Raw genomic sequence first — 17191 nt, 5'->3', positions numbered from 1 at the left:
AAGATCTCCAGCAGCTCTTTTAACAAGGCCTGCCAAGATTTTGGACTGACGATCAGCCTAAAGAAAACACAGGTCATGGTTCAGCATGTGGACTCACCTCCCTGCATTACAATCTCTGCGCATGAACTGGAGGTTGTCCATGACTTTGTGTACCTTGGCTCAATGATCTCCGACACTCTTTCTCTCGATACTGAGCTAAACAAACTCATTGGTAAAGCAGCTACCACGTTTTCCAGACTCACAAAGAGAGTCTGGTCCAACAAGAAGCTGACAGAACATACCAAGATCCAGGTCTACAGAGCTTGCGTCCTGAGTACACTTCTGTACTGCAGCGAGTCATGGACTCTCCGCTCACAACAGGAGAGGAAACTGAACGCTTTCCAAATGCGCTGCCTCTGGCACATTCTTGGCATCACCTGGCAGGACAAAGTTCCTAACAACACAGTCCTGGAACGTGCTGGAATCCCTAGCATGTATGCACTGCTGAAACAGAGACGCCTGCGTTGGCTCGGTCATGTCGTGAGAATGGATGATGGCCGGATCCCAAAGGATCTCCTCTATGGAGAACTCGTGCAAGGAAAGCGCCCTACAGGTAGACCACAGCTGCGATACAAGGACATCTGCAAGAGGGATCTGAAGGCCTTAGGGATGGACCTCAACAAGTGGGAAACCCTGGCCTCTGAGCGGCCCGCTTGGAGGCAGGCTGTGCAGCATAGCCTTTCCCAGTTTGAAGAGACACTTTGCCAGCAGTCTGAGGCAAAGAGGCAAAGAAGAAAGGCCCATAGCCAGGGAGACAGACCAGGGACAGACTGCACTTGCTCCCGTTGTGGAAGGAATTGTCACTCCCGGATTGGCCTTTTCAGCCACATTAGACGCTGTGCCAGAACCACCTGTCAGAGCGCGATACCATAGTCCTCCTATGGCACACCTGCAGACCATTTGTGGCACACCAATGTACCAATGGTACGTTGGCTGAAAATCACTGCTTAGGTGATTTTCTCACTACTTATTATCTCAACCATGGCACAGAGCAGCCCCTTCCCACAAACCAAATAGCACATTCACTTCCACTGGGGTAGAATTCAACTAAGGAGAGTATATTATGTATAGGTTTGTCTTCTGTGTAGGTCAGTGAGCAGCATCCAGTTTGTTATTCCACCTGTTTACAGAGTAACACTGCAGCTCCAAGTGGCTTGTCCTATACTGTACTCTCATTGCTTAACGGTATTAGCAAATCTTAGAATAGACGCTGTGACTGCCACCTACTGGACAATTAACTCCATCACTATAAATCTTCCCTAGATATAAAAAGACATGCCTAGGATCATGTGGTTATCAGTGGTTCTCAAACTTTTAGCACTGGGACTCACTTCTTAGAATGAGAATCTTTCAGGACCCATTGGAAGTGATGTCATGACCGAAAGTGACATCATCAAGCAGGAAAATTTTTAACAATCGAAGGCTACAGTCCTACCCACACTTACCCAAGAGTAAGGGTAAGTCCAACTGAATCATTGTTAAAAGCATATACATAGTAGCCTGTTAAAAGTACAGATGTGTCACATTTCCCCAAAGCAGACACATATCAGTTTTCCTCCTGCTGAGTCTTAGTGAAGACATTTCCCTTGTGCACTAAGGACTATATAAAATAAGTCTCAAATACAGCACCTGAATATACTGCTTATGATGTAACTCCTCCTGCAGGCTGAGTTCTTTTCCCCCTCCCCACATGAGCATGGATCAATTTCACAGATAAACATAAACAAGTAGATTACCCATTATCCAGACATCTGAAATCTGGACTATTCCAAAATCCAGACTTTTTTGTCCAAGACTTGTTTTCTGTAGTGTGAACACTAGAAGGTCTTGTGCTCATTCCCACATACAGAGCAGATGCAGGCTGTAAGTTCTGTTCTCTACTCTGTGGTGTGCATCTGTATGGACACTGTTGAAAAATGACCAAGAGACCAGCAGCCCCCTCATGGGTAACAGTGAAAAGAGAAGAGAAAGCATTTCTCATTATATTTATGCATTTATTTCAAAATTCAGACAAATCCAAAATCCCATCCCAAGCAGTCTGGATAAGAGATACTGAATCTGTAATGCCTGCAACTTTCAAAAGGCAACACCTGAGTACTTCTGCTGGCAACACTGCTCCTGTTAAAGGAGAAAATACACCCCTGCATCAGGGAAAGTTTGCTGCCTTCATGCCTTTACATTTCCCAAAAACATCTGACTTGCTAGACTAAGGCTGCTATCCTATCCACAGTTACCTGGGAGTAAGCCCCATTTACCACACTTGGATTTACTTTTGAGTAGACATGCCTAGGATTAGGCTCTAAGGCTGCAATCCAATCCACAGCAGGGACATTTGGTGGGTGGGGAGGCTGGGGAGGCAGAGCCTACCCACTGGAGTCCTTCGAAAAGCACCATCATCCAAGCACCCACAACCCACATGCTCTCCTCCAACCCCCACACACCACTCCAATGTTTCATGTGTGGGTTGTGGGTGCTTGGGCACCTCACATGGTCATGGAAGTTTTCAAAGGACTCCAGTGGGGAGGCTCTGCCTCACCTGCCTCCCCACCCACTGCACATCCCTGATCCACAGTTACCTGGGAATAAGCCCCATTTATTACACTGGGACTTACTTCTGAGTAAGGACTGGGGTGTAAGGCAAGAATCCTATACACACTTACCAGGGAGTAAGCCCCATTGGACACATTGGGACTTACTTCTGAGTAGACATGCATAGAATTGGGCTCTAAGTGGGCATCTGATCTGATCCAGAAGGGGTGTTAGATTCTTAACTCCTGTTTTCAGCAATTCCCAACAAAAACTCTCACACAGCTCACAATTGTTTTACCTAACACTCCCACTGTTAGTTTATTTATTTATTGTTGGTATTATTATTATATTCCACCCCTTTCCACAAAATGACCGTGCTAGGGTGCAGCGGTGTGTGGTAGGTGGGGGGGGGGAGGTGAGGCAGAGCCACCCCACTGGAGCCCCTTTAAAAGCACTGCTTCTGTGCAAGGCACTAAAGCATCCACAACCCACATGTGGAGCATTAGCAGCGCTTGTAGGTTGGAGCAGAGTGCATGGATTGTGAGTGCTGGGGAACCTTACATAGTGGCAGTGCTTTTCCAAGGGCTCTGGTGAGGAGGCTCTGCCTCAAGAGTACATGGGTTGTGGGTGCTTGGGTGTCTCACACAGTGGCGGCGCTTTTCAAAGGACTCCGGTGGGTGGAGAGTCTCTGCCTCAAGAGCACATGGGTTGCGGGCGCTTGGGCACCTCACATGGCGGCAGTGGGGAGGCTCTGCCTCACCTGCCCCCCCCCCACCGCCATGTCTCTGCCAGGGTGGCTAATGAAACAGAGCAAAGAAATAGTATGTATTAAGTATACTAATTGTGTTCACTAGACTGAACTGCGCTTCATATACTGAACAGTACAGGAGGTCTCCTTCGACCTCCGAGCTCCTCCACACCTTGTTGGCAACCTTCAGTCTCGAAAGACTATGGTATCGCACTCTGAATGGTGGTTCTGGAACAGCGTCTAGTGTGGCTGAAAAGGCCAATTTGGGAGTGACAATCACTTCCACACTGAGAGCAAGTGTAGTGTGTCCCTGGTCTGTCTCCCTGGCTATGGGCCTTCCTTCTTTGCCTCTTTGCCTCACACTGTTGGCCAAGTGTCTCTTCAAACTGGGAAAGGCCATGCTGCACAGCCTGCCTCCAAGTGGGCCGCTCAGAGGCCAGGGTTTCCCACTTGTTGAGGTCCACTCCTAAGGCCTTCAAATCCCTCTTGCAGATGTTCTTGTATCGCAGCTGTGGTCTATCTGTAGGGTGCTTTCCTTGCACGAGTTCTCCATAGAAGAGATCCTTTGGGATCCGGCCATCATCCATTCTCACGACATGACCGAGCCAACGCAGGCGTCTGTTTCAGCAGTGCGTACATGCTAGGGATTCCAGCACGTTCCAGGACTGTGTTGTTTGGAACTTTGTCCTGCCAGGTGATGCCAAGAATGCGTCGGAGGCAGTGCATGTGAAAAGCGTTCAGTTTCCTCTCCTGTTGTGATCGAAGAGTCCAAGACTCGCTGTCACTACCCACTCTGCCAAAGATCTCCAGCAGCTCATGGATCGTTTTAACAAGGCCTGCCAAGATTTTGGACTGACCATCAGCCTGAAGAAAACACAGGTCATGGTTCAGGATGTGGACTCACCTCCCTGCATTGCAATCTCTGTGCATGAACTGGAGGTCGTCCATGACTTTGTGTACCTTGGCTCAACGATCTCCGACACTCTTTCTCTCGATACTGAGCTAAACAAACTCATTGGTAAAGCAGCTACCACGTTTTCCAGACTCACAAAGAGAGTCTGGTCCAACAAGAAGCTGACGGAACATACCAAGATCCAGGTCTACAGAGCTTGCGTCCTGAGTACACATTTGTACTAATCCTCCCCACTCCACATCAACAGCTCTAAGAGCCTTTCAGTCCACCCTGGAGAGTCACAGCCCCGTCTCCACCCCGTGTCCTTGACAAGAGCTCGCGCCTGTCCCGGCCCTTCTTTCGTTGGAAGCGCGCGCAGGCGGCAGAGGAGGAGGGAGGGCGTGATGCGGCCACGTCGGTCACCAGATGGCGCCGCAGCCTCATCAAGCTGGCAGAAACCTGGCGCGTACTACGTCAGAGAAATGCCCGCGAATTACTTGAATCCGTCCGCCCTGGGAGAACGAAGGAGGCGTGGTTAACGCCGAAGGGAGGGGGAAGAGCCGGCGGCGCAGGCGCAGAGCGAACGAAGCCCTGGATGAAAGGAGTTGCTCGTTCAGCGCTTTTCAAAGCACGCGGATCTCGTTTTCTGTGCGCGCGTCTCGCTGTCGCTCGTCCACGTGACCTGTGTTCAGCCCCTCCCCCTCCATTTTCTCATAGAGAAGGGCGCCTCGCTCGCTCTCCTCAGATGGCGGTGGGAGGGTCGAGCGGATGGATCTCATGCTTGCTCGCTCCTCCCGGCCTTGCGTGTTTTGTGGCACTAGAGGAAGTGCTCTTTCGAGTTGAAAACCTGAGAGGGAAGCCAGTGTTTACTCAGGAGTAAACCCTGCTGGCCTCACTGGGGTTTACTCCTGAGTAAATGTGTTCAGGGAAACCACCTCAGTGAACTGTAATGTTAATAAAATGGACGCTTCAGAGACTGTTTGCAAGTGATTAAAGGAGATCCAGGCCAACCCCCCTCACTTCACTGAGCCTGAAAAATATATTCCTGTCATGCTAATTTGTTCTATGTGTCAGGAGAGTCAGGACAGACAAAAGGAAACATATCTTTACCCAGCTTGTGATTAACCTGTGGAACTCCTTGCCACAGAATGTGGTGGTGATGGTATCTGGCCTGGATGCTATGGGATTGGGAGGCGGATGGAGGGGTGTTCCTGTCCCTCTCCCACAACACCAGAACCAAGTGACACCCACTAAAATGGAATAAAATTGAATACTAAAAAGTGAGGGTTAGGACAAAAGGAAATATTTCTTTATCCAGCATGTGTGGTTAATCTGTGGAACTCCTTGCTACAGCATATGGAGATAAGAGTGGATGCAGGGATGTTTCTCTTCCCTCTCACACACCAGAACCAGGATACAGACACTAAAATTGAGTGTCTGTGGAACTCCTCGCCACAGGATATGGCAATAGATAGAGCGGATAGAGGGATGTTCTCTTCCCTCTCACACAACACCAGAACCAGGACACAGACATTAAAATTGAGTGTCTGTGGAACTCCTTGCCACATGATATGGCAATAGATAGAGTGGATAGGGGGATGTTCTCTTCCCTCTCACACAACACCAGAACCAGGAGACATCTGCTAAATTGAGTGTCTGTGGACCTCCTTGGCACAGGATATGGTGATAGATTGAGTGGATAGAAGGATGTTCTTTTCTCTCTCACACAACACCAATACACCTAAGATTGAGTGTCTGTGAAACTCCTTGCCACAGGATGTGGTGATGGCATCTCGCCTGGGTGCCTTTAAAAGGGGATTAGACAGATTTCTGGAAGAAAAGTCCATCACGGCTTACAAGCAACCGTGCAACCTCCTTTTTTTTAGAAGTAGGCTACCTCAGAAGGCCAGGTGCAAGGGAGGACACCAGGATGCAGGTGTCTTGTTGTCTTGTGTGCTCCCTGAGGCATCTGGTGGGCCACTGTGAGATACAGGGTGTTGGACTAGATGGGCCTTTGGCCTGATCCTGCAGGGCTCTTATGTTCGCAAAGCAGGGGGAAAAAATCAGTATGGCCTGCTGTGATGCTGACCAGGAAAATTTCCCATTGATTCAGGTCCAGAGGTAGAGATAGGTAGTTGAAGTGTGTTTCTTCAGCCGTAAGAGGGTCCAAAACATGCTTTTCTGTACTCCAAAAAGCCCTCCTGTCTCCCCTGAGCCTTCTACTGGTATGTATTGTGTCACATCTGGCCTCCCACCCCAGAAGAAACTGACAATGATGTCATTGCCAGTTACTTCCAGTGATACTTGGGATAGGTGGACCATGGGAAGGGGTACAATGGAGGACAAACATTGAGAAACACTGCACTAGGGCTCACTGGCTTTTCTAGCCCCAGAAGTGTTTTGTTTTTTTTTAAATTTAAAAATATTTTGTCCTGCCTCCCTCCCAAAAGACCTTGGGCTGAAACAGTACAATTTAAAATATAATAGCCAAGCAATAAAAGGATTCAAATAATAATACAAGGAACACCATAAAACAGGCGAGAGAGCAGTAATCAATCAAAACACTTAACATACACTAATATACTTTGAAATAGCCAAACAAAATACATGGGTTTTCAGAAAGTGATGAAATAAAGGAAGAAAGCACAGAGAGCTTTTCTGAGGAGCAAGTTCCACAAGAAGGGGGCCACCACATCGAAAACTCTTCTGATTGTTTCCTCTGATCTTATGTCAGACACTTGCAGGATGCAGGAAAAGGTTTCCCCAGATGACAGGTGGATTCATATGGCAGAAGTAATTCCCTCATGTACCTAATTTAGAACTTTGAAGGCTATAACCATCACCTTGAATTGCACCTGGAAAATAAACTGGCAGCCAGAACCATAGGGTAACTGGAACACAATATTTTGCCTTGATTAACTATCTTGCAACTACATTCTGCACCAGCTGTAGGTTCTGGCTAGTCTTTATGGGCAACCCCATTTAGAGTGTGTTGTAGTAATCCAAATAAGAGATAAGGTGCAGACAGCCACAACAAGATCTAACTTGAGGAACAGACACAGCTGACATACCAATCAAAGCTGGGCAAAGGCCCCCTGGGCCATGGCCAGCATCTAGACATTGAAGCAGGGTTCAGGCATACTCCCAACCTGGGAGTGTGTTCTTTTAAGGCAGTGGTTCTCGAACTTTTCCAGCCCGGCTTCCCTGATCCTTGTGGCCATTGGCCACAGCTCCCCAGTACAACACCTCACCTCAGTTACCCCCAAAATGGGGATGAAGGTGTTATAATTATACACTAGAGACAAAAAAACAGCTGCCAGCACTCTGAGGCTGCAATCCTAGCAACACTTACCTGAGAGTAAGCCCCATTGAACAAAATGAGACTTACTTCTGACTAGGCCTGGTTAGGCTTGTGCCCTGAGTTTGTTAGCAGCACACCTGGAGGGTTTTGGAAAGGGAGGGGGGAAGTCATGAATTTGCTGGGGGACGGGAAGACTTTGTTTTGTGTGCATCTGCTAATTGCAAACTGATGCAAATAGAGACCCAGAGACTGTTTGGCTGCAATCCTAACCTCACTTTCCTGGGAGTAAGTCCCGTTGAGCACAATAGGACTTACTTTTGAGTAGACCTAGCTAGGATTGTGCCTTTTGTCTTACAACAGCAGCCAACATTTAGCAGCCAACAACAGTTAACCCCTGCTAACTGCTAAGAGGCACTTTTTAAAGTGGGTGCTCCTCTTTTATTTAGCAGGGGGAGAGTAACTGGCCTACCTCCCCCCAGCAGTGTCTTTTCTAGCAGCTATCTGCTGGTGTTGCATCTTTTTAGATTGTGAGCCCTTTTTGGACAGGGAGCCATTAGTTATTCAATTTTTCTCTGTAAACCACTTTGTGAACTTTTGTTGAAAAGTGGTATATAAATACTGTTAATAATAATAATAATAATAATAATAATAATAATAATAATAATAATAATAATAATAATAATAATAATAATAATATGGGAAGTACCCCCCCCCCCCCCAGGAGGCAGGAGGAAAAAGGGGAATGGCTGAAAAGGAATGAGGATTTTTATTTTTTAATCAGTTTTTGGAGACAAAGCCATCAGGAGTGGCTTTTTTTCTCTTTTTTAAAAGGGGAGGAAAAGGAGGAAGGTGAGGATCCTTGGTTAAGCTGACACAGACCCCAAGCCTATGTAGGTCTACATAGTAAGTTCCATTTGAGTCAATGGGGCTTACTCCCAGTGTGGACAGGATTGCAGCCACACAGAGCAAGATTCCAACTCACCTCCAAAGCAGATGGGGGCTGCTCACACACATACACCCCAACATGCAGATGCAACCCCTGTTCCCCCCAGGCAAGATGGAGTAATGCCAGCTGGGGCATTTGGACAACCCCCCAGAGCAGGCTGGGCTCCCTCCTTCCCAAGCAGAGGAAAGCACTGCTTGCCTCCCAGTTTGAAGCCTGCCAGGAGCTTGCCCTGTGCTTATGATATGCAGCATCTCCACTGCTGCCCAGCCAACCTTCTCTCCCATCTCCCCCCACCATGTTTCATACTGCCCCACCCAGCCAAAGAAAAGCAGCAAGTAGGGAGGCAGCAGGTGCAGCTGAGCAGAGAAGCACAGCTACTCTACTTGGTCCTGCAGCTATGGCCACCTTTCTCCTGGAGATGCCTCACGATGCCCCTGGCAGATAGCCATGTCTCCCCAGGAAGGTGGGACGCACAGATTGAATACCTCAGTTTTAAGGGGTATGTAACACTGCTAGAACAGCTGAACACACCATCTCTGAAGCAGCAGGTCTCCTAAGCAGGAAGGTTTTTATCTTGTCCAATCCTACAGCCCAGTCCTATGCATGTCTACTCAGAAATAAGTCCTATTGAGTTCAATAGGAAGTGTGTGTAGGATTGCAACCTTAATTTCACCTTATTTGCCACTAGTCCTTCTTTGACTCAGTCATGCTCAGCATGGTGTGTGTGCTGGATGCTTTATTGTTGAAAAAAGACATAAGAACACAATACATACAAAGTGTCTTTTGCCTCCTAAGAATACACACTAAGGGCACAATCCTAACCCACTTTCCAGCACTGATATAAGAGCATTAGAGCAATGCAACCTATGGTTAAGGGAACAAACATTGCCATACCTTGAGGAGGCCTCTGTGACTACCTCCCAATTGCAGGATATAGCACATACCCCACTTGCACAGATAAGCCAGTGCTGGAAAGTTGGTTAGGATTGTGCCCTAAAGATCACCTCTGCTTACGGTTGCCACTTTTCATCCTGACTAAAACCCTTTGCCTTTTTAACAGCTGCATAACAAGATGAACAGAACAGGTGCAACTCTGCATGCTTTCCTAAATTTGTGCTGGTCAAATGCCTGTTAAAGATCTAGACGAGGGATGTCAAACTTGTTTCATACAAAGGGCCAAAGTTGGCATTCATGGTGACATCATTAAGCAGATAATGGCCAGAAATAAGCATTTTGTTTTCATATAGAAACTCATTTGCTGCAAATGAGAGAAGAGAAAATGTGCAAATCTTGTTCATATTTTCAAGATATGAAAAAGCTCAATTATCACACTTGGGGGAACGCTATTATAATAGGGGGTGAATAAATTGCTTCTGTGGGGCACATTTGGCTCATGGGCCTTATGTCTGTCACCCCTGATCTATACTGAACCTCCATTAAAGTTTTAAGTATAATTCTAAATCAACTCCTTTACAGAATTAGACTGCTATATTTTGGGAACAAGAGCTATTTTAAGATCCCTGAAATATTAGTCCTTTGTTGCTCAATCCCTTGAATTGTGCAAAGCACCTTCAAAAGTGCTGTTCTGTTACGTTTAGCAGCATCAGAGCCCTCTCCCTATTCATCCCTACCAGCATAGCATCTTTTCTTGTGTCTTTTTATTTTGGAACAGGAAACTTTTTTCTTGTTTGTTTTGATAAGTGAATTGTTTTGTGAACTTCTTGCTGAAAAGTGTTATATAAATCATCTTGATACAGGTGGGACCTTGGAATCCACTGATATGACTCACCCCTGGTACCGAAGTCCACATTTAAATGCCTCATAACAAGGAAAAAAAGCACCAATTTCCTACCTTTGTGCTGTTAAACTTCACCAGTTGCAAGCGTCTCAGGATTAAAAATAGCTTTAAAGACCCAGGTTTCTTGCTCCTTCATTCTCACCCCAGAATGCATCAGTATTTATTCTGCATTCAGCCACTAGATGGAGTGAATAATGGAATCTAATGGAATGAAATTATTCCATTAGGAGCAATGGAGGAGCAAGAAAACTGGAAATGGGTCTTCAAAGCTATTTTTCCACTGATTTGGTATCCACTGATTTTTTTAAAATCCAGAACAGAATACCAGTGGATAACGAGGCACAACCTGTACCTTTTAAACCTGAGTAAAATAAAGGGGTAAAAAGACAATGGAAGGAAATCCCAAGCCAAGGTTCCACATCCATGCCCTCCAATAGTTCATAGATGAGTGTAGGGACATTGGTGTAATTGGAACATTTATTTTCATACCTTTCCACTGTTCCTTGTATGCATTTCCTCTACAATAAGTTGTTTGGTCTTCGCTTCTGAAGAAGATGTGTAAAGGTGAAACAAAAAGAGAGGATGGAAGATTCATGACAGGTTTCCTGCATTTAAAAAAAGTAAAAAGAAAGAAAGCAACTAGAGGAGATTGAAACAGAGCCAAAATGCATAAAAGAGCATTTTTCTTAATCCTGCCCTCCAGTGGTGTTTTCTCAATCTAAATTGTCCTGTCCATCCATTCCCCCCCCCATTTTTGTCTTGAGGGGAAAAATGTACAGATACCGTAACCCCTATCTCCACAAGCTGGTATGGCTGATCACAAAGCTCCCATCATTCAGATGCATCTTTAGTAGTGTGAATATATCCATTTCCTAAGAACGCTCAGCTGAATATTCAATCCCACAGTGAAGCTAATTCATATGGAATGGCTACGACTCAAACACATTCAGCAACATTTACTGTCTGGCTATGCACAGAGCATACATGTCAAAGGTAGTTTATTTTTATTTATATTCCAGTCTTACCATCAAATTTCTGAGTATACATGGTTTTCCCTTTATTCTCACAACAAGCTCAAGGCCACCCAGAAAGCTTCATGGCTGAGCAGGGATTTGAACCCAGGTCTTCCAACACTAACCACTAAACCACACCAGCTTCCAAATAAAGTAAGCAATGCATTGGCATTTTGTGTTCATACATGAGCATTTATATTAATGTGCACTAGATTCAAGATGCATTGCCTCACTCCTCTCTTATATATTTACTTTGTGGAGATTTAGCAGAAGAGACTGAAGCCCAAATCATTCTAGTGTATTTGGATGAATGTACACAACACAAGTTTTAAAAGGAATCTACATCTCAAACAACCAAACCTGAAATCAGGACAGAATTTTATTAGGGCTAAGAACCCGGAAACAGGAACCTTCTCTTGTAATTAAGGACTATTTAATAATATGTCTAGACTGATTTAGGAGTAAGTCCTACTAAATTCAGTGAGATTTATTTCTGAGTAAACATGCACTTGATGTGTGACTTGTGTGCTAAAAGTGAGTGACGGCCATCAAAAGGACATTTCAAAGTGGAACAGTGTAATATGAATATCCTAAATCCATTTGCTGTTCAAACCCTTTGAGAAGACAAGTTATTTCTGTCCCATTTGTAGTATTATATGAATACTGCCAAGGAACTTCTGGATTGAACAAGCTCAGACATCGGTTTAGTTGATGGAGATGTTTAGATGGCATATGAAATAAAAGCAATCAGTCATTTGAGGAGGGGTCAGAATTGGATAGATAGATGATGAGGTGGAATCAACAAATGAAGAAGATAAAGACGGGCAAACCCAAGATAATTCATGACCTCAAAGAGGAATAAGTGTCAAGACCGTTTTTCTGATTGTTTGGATGCCAACTTTGCAACATCTGTCAACAGCAGTGTCTTTGAAGACAACCTGATAATGAAATTCATTGTTGCCTGTCAGAATATTTGTTAGAGAAATGGCTCTTTGCTTCAGGCTATGTGAACAGAAGGAAATTAGAAGAAACTAAGCCTTGCAATATCCAGCATAATTTGGAAAACTTGCCTTAAAGTGATTTGCTTCCTTTAAAAAAAAAATTCCAAGACTGCAGAGTAAGTTGTGCCTATATAGATCTGTTTTGATTGTTCTCCTTGACAGCTTCCAAAGCCTTTCTGAGGGACAGTGATGGGAGGGGGAAGATGGGAAGATTTTCCTGGAAAGGAGGTTGTGTACCTTGACTATATTTATCTCTTCCAGCCATACTCTGTCTTTGCCTTTTCCTTTTTTTCTGTCATGATCAATAAATGCTCCCTTGTGCCTCTTTGTTGGACTAATATTTCTGATCTATTTCTGAATGTGTCTTTCCTTTTTGTCTCAAGAGACCTTTCCGTCTTCCCTTTGGAATCTCTTCTTTCTTTTCTGCCATCTGTCTGCTGTTTCTTTCCTAGTGCTGCCCCAATGTTTTGGATGATGCTCATGGTCATTTTCTAGTTTCCATATGTAGACACATCCAAGTGAATAGTGGTTGGCATAGCCATAATTCCTAACTCACCCAAGTCCCTCCCAACTTGGAACCAGAAGGAAAACCTAGTGCTTGATTTGGTGGCAGTCTCCAAGAGCAGCTGCCACACACAACTTAATAGTAACCAGGAGGAAAGATAGGGGCTTATTTGGGCAGCAAAGGGATTCTGATGCTATTTCACTTGCCACCAAGACAGCCACCCCAGACTTTTTCAGGCTGAAAGAAACTTCTGGGGCTCATTTGAGTGGCAAAGAGGCTATGAGCTCCACAGTTACTACTAAACAGTAATCTCTAGCCATTCTCTCAGCTTGGATCTGTGGGGGAGAGCTATATAGCCCATAGACAGTCCCCAGCCCCTTCCCACTTCCACTGGAGAGAGTGGGGTTCCTTTCTGGCATCATCTTTGCCATAAAGCAATGGGACGCTCACCCTGGTTTGGGTGGTGAGTGAGATTATGGATTTCATAATGGTGATAATGAACTAAGAGTGCAATCCAGAAGTGCCCATGGGCCTGCTCAAGTCCCTTAAAGCCGTAAAGTACGTTTATGCCTCCTTGGGAGTAAGCTATGTTGGCGCACAGAGGTTAGTCAGCACACGGAGGCTGAATCCAGCCTCTGTGGCAACTTACCCAGTGAGCCTTGCATTGGCCCAGCTGGGCTGACACAGGGCTCTGGGGTGGATGGGAGGGAGGCATTCCAGGGTGGGGGAGGGCGAGCAATGGGCGACCCTGGGGGCGGGCGGGTGCAGACTGGGAGGCAGAGCTGGGATCCGGCAGTTATGTCAGATCCTAACCCCTGTTCCTGGGGATATCGGAGCAGCTTCAAGCCACTCTGCTCTTCTCAAACTTGTGCCACCTCAGGAGGTGGCAAATGTCCGAGGAGACCCATGGGGCAAAGGCGACTTACCTGGAGGTAAGGGGGAAAGTTTCCCCTTGCTTCTGGCTGAGCCGCTTTGGGCCCCTATGCTGCACTGGAAACAGCACAAGCCTCTTGGCTTGCCTGTTCCAGCACAGGGTAGGATTGTGCCCTAAGTATGTTGCCTCCATGAAGTAAAGAGGTAGACCGATAATGAGGTTCAGTGGGAAAATGATCTGCACATACTTGCAATCAACAGAGCAAACATAAGGCTGGGTGGGATGAAGGAAGCTGGGCAACATAAAAGGCAGTCTGAGAAATAAAGAAGTTAGACAAACACCTGAGTAAGGCCTGTCATGAAACTCGATCCTGACAAGGTCACTGGTCCATGTGCCAATTACTGTACTGTATATAGACCTATGCTATAGACCTGACTCAGGTGTATCTGTTATTTTTTCCTACAACTTTTGCGATGCGACTGTAGCCAGGGATCAGACCTGAACTTCTTGTGTGTTGAAGCTCTATTGTTTCACTGAGCACTGAATACACATTCAGACTACATTACTGGGGTTTCTCTGTGCAAAGTGTGGGACAGAGGAGAGGAGGAAAGGGAGAATGTTATAGCTCGAGAGACTACAAAGACTGCATCTTAAGTCTAGGGTGGGAGACTCTAGTCCCTCTGCTTCCCCTTTTTTTCTGTCTAAGGTTGCTGCCACAGACTCAAAAAGTAGGCTTTACTTTACAGAAGTGTGACAACCACCACCCACCACAGCTCCATAATAATGCCAGGAAGCACTAACAGCCACCCACAGTGGCAGGGGCAATGGAACAATGACATAATTGCCCAGTGCCCGAGCCAGGGTAACACTGATGAGAGTGAGCCTGGTGACAGTTGAGAGGGAGATGCGTAAGCTAAGGCGCAACCAGCCTCAAAAAAGAGGGAGGAGAGGCAGAAGCTGGTGAGCTCCTCACTTCTTTACTCCGATACTTCCATCCCCTCCATGCTTGATGACACTTCATTTCAGGCTCCAGTGGTCATAGTCCATATTAGTGAGCCAGAAGTGACTTTATATAGGGCAGAAGGGGAAGCCTTTGGTGATGGGCTGCATGGATAAACAATCACACACCAAAACCTTGGGTCTTAGCAGTCATTTGTGATTGGGCCTCATAAGTTGGACTTTTCAGCCCTAATCTCATATCATAGCCTCTACAAGCTGGCACTACCCCCATGGGATGACCCCTGGGAAAAAGAGGAAGCCACAAGACACCACATCAACACCTCTGCAGTATGGGACTTCCCATTGAAATTCCCTTTCCTACTATGCTACTAGTCAGATCAGAGGGCAATGCCCTATGAGCATATTTTTGTAAAATTTTTGAATTTCTAATCCAAATATATTACCCTAGAATCAGAAACCACTGGTTATCCCAAAAAGGCTGAGCCATGAAACGGATATTGGAAGAATTTGCATTGTGAAATATGAAATGCATTGTGTCTGTGAAAAACAAAGTCATAGATCACTGACTGCAAACTTCTTAAACTTGTACTTTAAAACCTAACAGTATCCTATCTCAATCATACATACAAACAAAGCCTTGAGTGCTTGGGCTCCAGGAAGCTTAGTCCTACGAAGCCCAGGGAGTTGCCTTAAATTGTTTGTGACATGCACTGTCTTTCTTTATCTAGTTCACTCTTCCTAGTCATGTCTCAGTTAATTCAAGTCAAAGACAGTTTTGTATTGACTTGATAGATTGTCTTGTGTTCAGTATGCATATGAAGCTTGAATCTATCTATTCAAGCAAATGGGAATTTTGACTTGATTGATTTTCTTATATCTACTATACGACTAATCATAAATGCAATTGTTAAACTGAAGGTTTTTTACATTCTCCAGGAAGAGTCTTTTAATCTGATTCTCTGTTGAAGTTCCCAGTACCTCTGAATCTGAGAATAAAATTTCCCTCAGTTATGGTCAGAACTTGAGAGGACCAGAGGGAAAACTGCTGCAGGAGAGGAGGCTGCAGTACCAGGAGAGGGAAGGTAGAGGCTGCTGTGTGCAGAGACCTATAAAAGGGGCTGCACAAGCAAGGAGCGAAAGACCACCAGGGAAGAGCTGCTGTGAGGAGCCTTGGAGACCGAGCTCTACTGAGGAAGGGGACCACCAGGAAAGCTGACCAGAGAAGGAGCTGCAGGAAGGAGTGAGCTGGGAGAGACCAAGCTGCAGAGCGGAGCTAAAACCTGAGAGCTGAGGAGGGAGCTGCAGGAAGGAGCCCCTGGGAGAGCCTCTGAAGACCAGGGAACAAACATCCAGCTTTTGCCTCAAGTCCTGCTGCCTCCTGCCTGCCTAGTGCCTGCCTCAGGTCCTCACTCAATCGGGGAATTTGGAACAAGGCTGTTTTTATTTGGTTCAGGTTCCATTCCACATAACAAAAGCCTTAAACTTACGTTGGTTTCAGTGGTCTCTTTCGATCCTGCATAACACCTCCTACCCAAAAAGTAGTCAAATTCAATTACTTATGGAGCAAATACCAATCAAAACAAAATTTTAGTCCATGGTGGAGGAATGCTAGGACAGTGTGGGCGCAATCCTAACCCCTTATGTCAGTGCTTTCCAGCACTGGCATAGTGGTACCAATGGAACATGTGCTGTATCCTGCAGTTGGGTGTCACTCATGGACGCCTCCTCAAAGTAAGGATTGTTGATTGTTCCCTTACCTCAGAGCTGCATTGCCCTTATGTCAGTGCTGGAAAGCACTGGCATAAGGGGTTAGGATTGCACCCTCAATTGCATAAATGCCCAATGTAGAAGAAGCAAGATAACTCCAAGACTCGGGTATTGGATTATCTTCCTGCTCTGAATGGGGTTGTATTCCCTCTGAAGGAGCTTGGGGGTGATCATCAGTTTGGGGGTGATCCTGGCTCCACAGATCCTGGATCTGCAGATCCTGGATCCGCAGCTGGATTCCCAGGTAGCAGTGGTGGCCAGGGGAGCCTTTGCTCAGCTTTGCCTGATTCACCAGCTGCGACCATACCTGGCCACGGTGACCCATGCCCTAGTGACATCCAGATTAGATTACTGCAATGTGCTCTACTTGGGGCTGCCTCTGAAGATGGTCCGGAAACTAGAATTAGTGCAGAACGCGGCAGCCCGTGTGGTTGCTGGGGCTTGTCAGTTCGACTCAGTCACTGCGTCGACTCAGTCCACTCAGTCACTGCTCACTGCTTTGGTGGCTACACTGTCTGCCAGTTCGTTTCCGGGCTGAATTCAAAGTGCTAGTTTTGACTTTTAAAACCCCATACGGCTCGGGTCTAGGGTATTTGAGGGATCGCCTCCTTCCATACAATCCAACCCGTCCTCTCAGGTCATCAGAGGGGGCCTTTCTAACTGTGCCTCCACTAGCGGAGGTGAGGTGGATGGCGGCAATAAAGAGGGCCTTCTTGGTGGTGATTCCCCATCTGTGGAACTCCCTCCCCCTGGAATTGAGAGCAACTCCCTCTTTAGAGTCCTTTCAGCGGGGGCCTTAGACCTTTTTATTTAGGAAG

At 46.1% G+C, this 17191-nt stretch overlaps 1 long non-coding RNA gene across 4 annotated transcripts in view; it reads right to left on the bottom strand.

Moving 5' to 3' along the window:
• LOC136645993 (uncharacterized) overlaps positions 1-10391 on the bottom strand; it is a 54898-nt gene extending 44507 nt beyond the window's left edge. For 3 of the 4 annotated variants that reach the window (XR_010794183.1, XR_010794182.1, XR_010794186.1), the window contains exon 1: positions 10308-10390. This is a non-coding gene — a long non-coding RNA (uncharacterized lncRNA). Of the gene's footprint in view, positions 1-10307 lie in introns of all 4 variants that reach the window. The other variant, XR_010794185.1, reaches the window with a different exon arrangement.
• Between the last annotated feature and the right edge of the window lie 6800 nt (positions 10392-17191).

This window comes from Tiliqua scincoides, chromosome 3 (genome assembly GCF_035046505.1).
Source record: "Tiliqua scincoides isolate rTilSci1 chromosome 3, rTilSci1.hap2, whole genome shotgun sequence".
Lineage (NCBI taxonomy): Eukaryota > Metazoa > Chordata > Lepidosauria > Squamata > Scincidae > Tiliqua > Tiliqua scincoides.
This window is presented reverse-complemented; position numbering and strand designations above follow the sequence as displayed.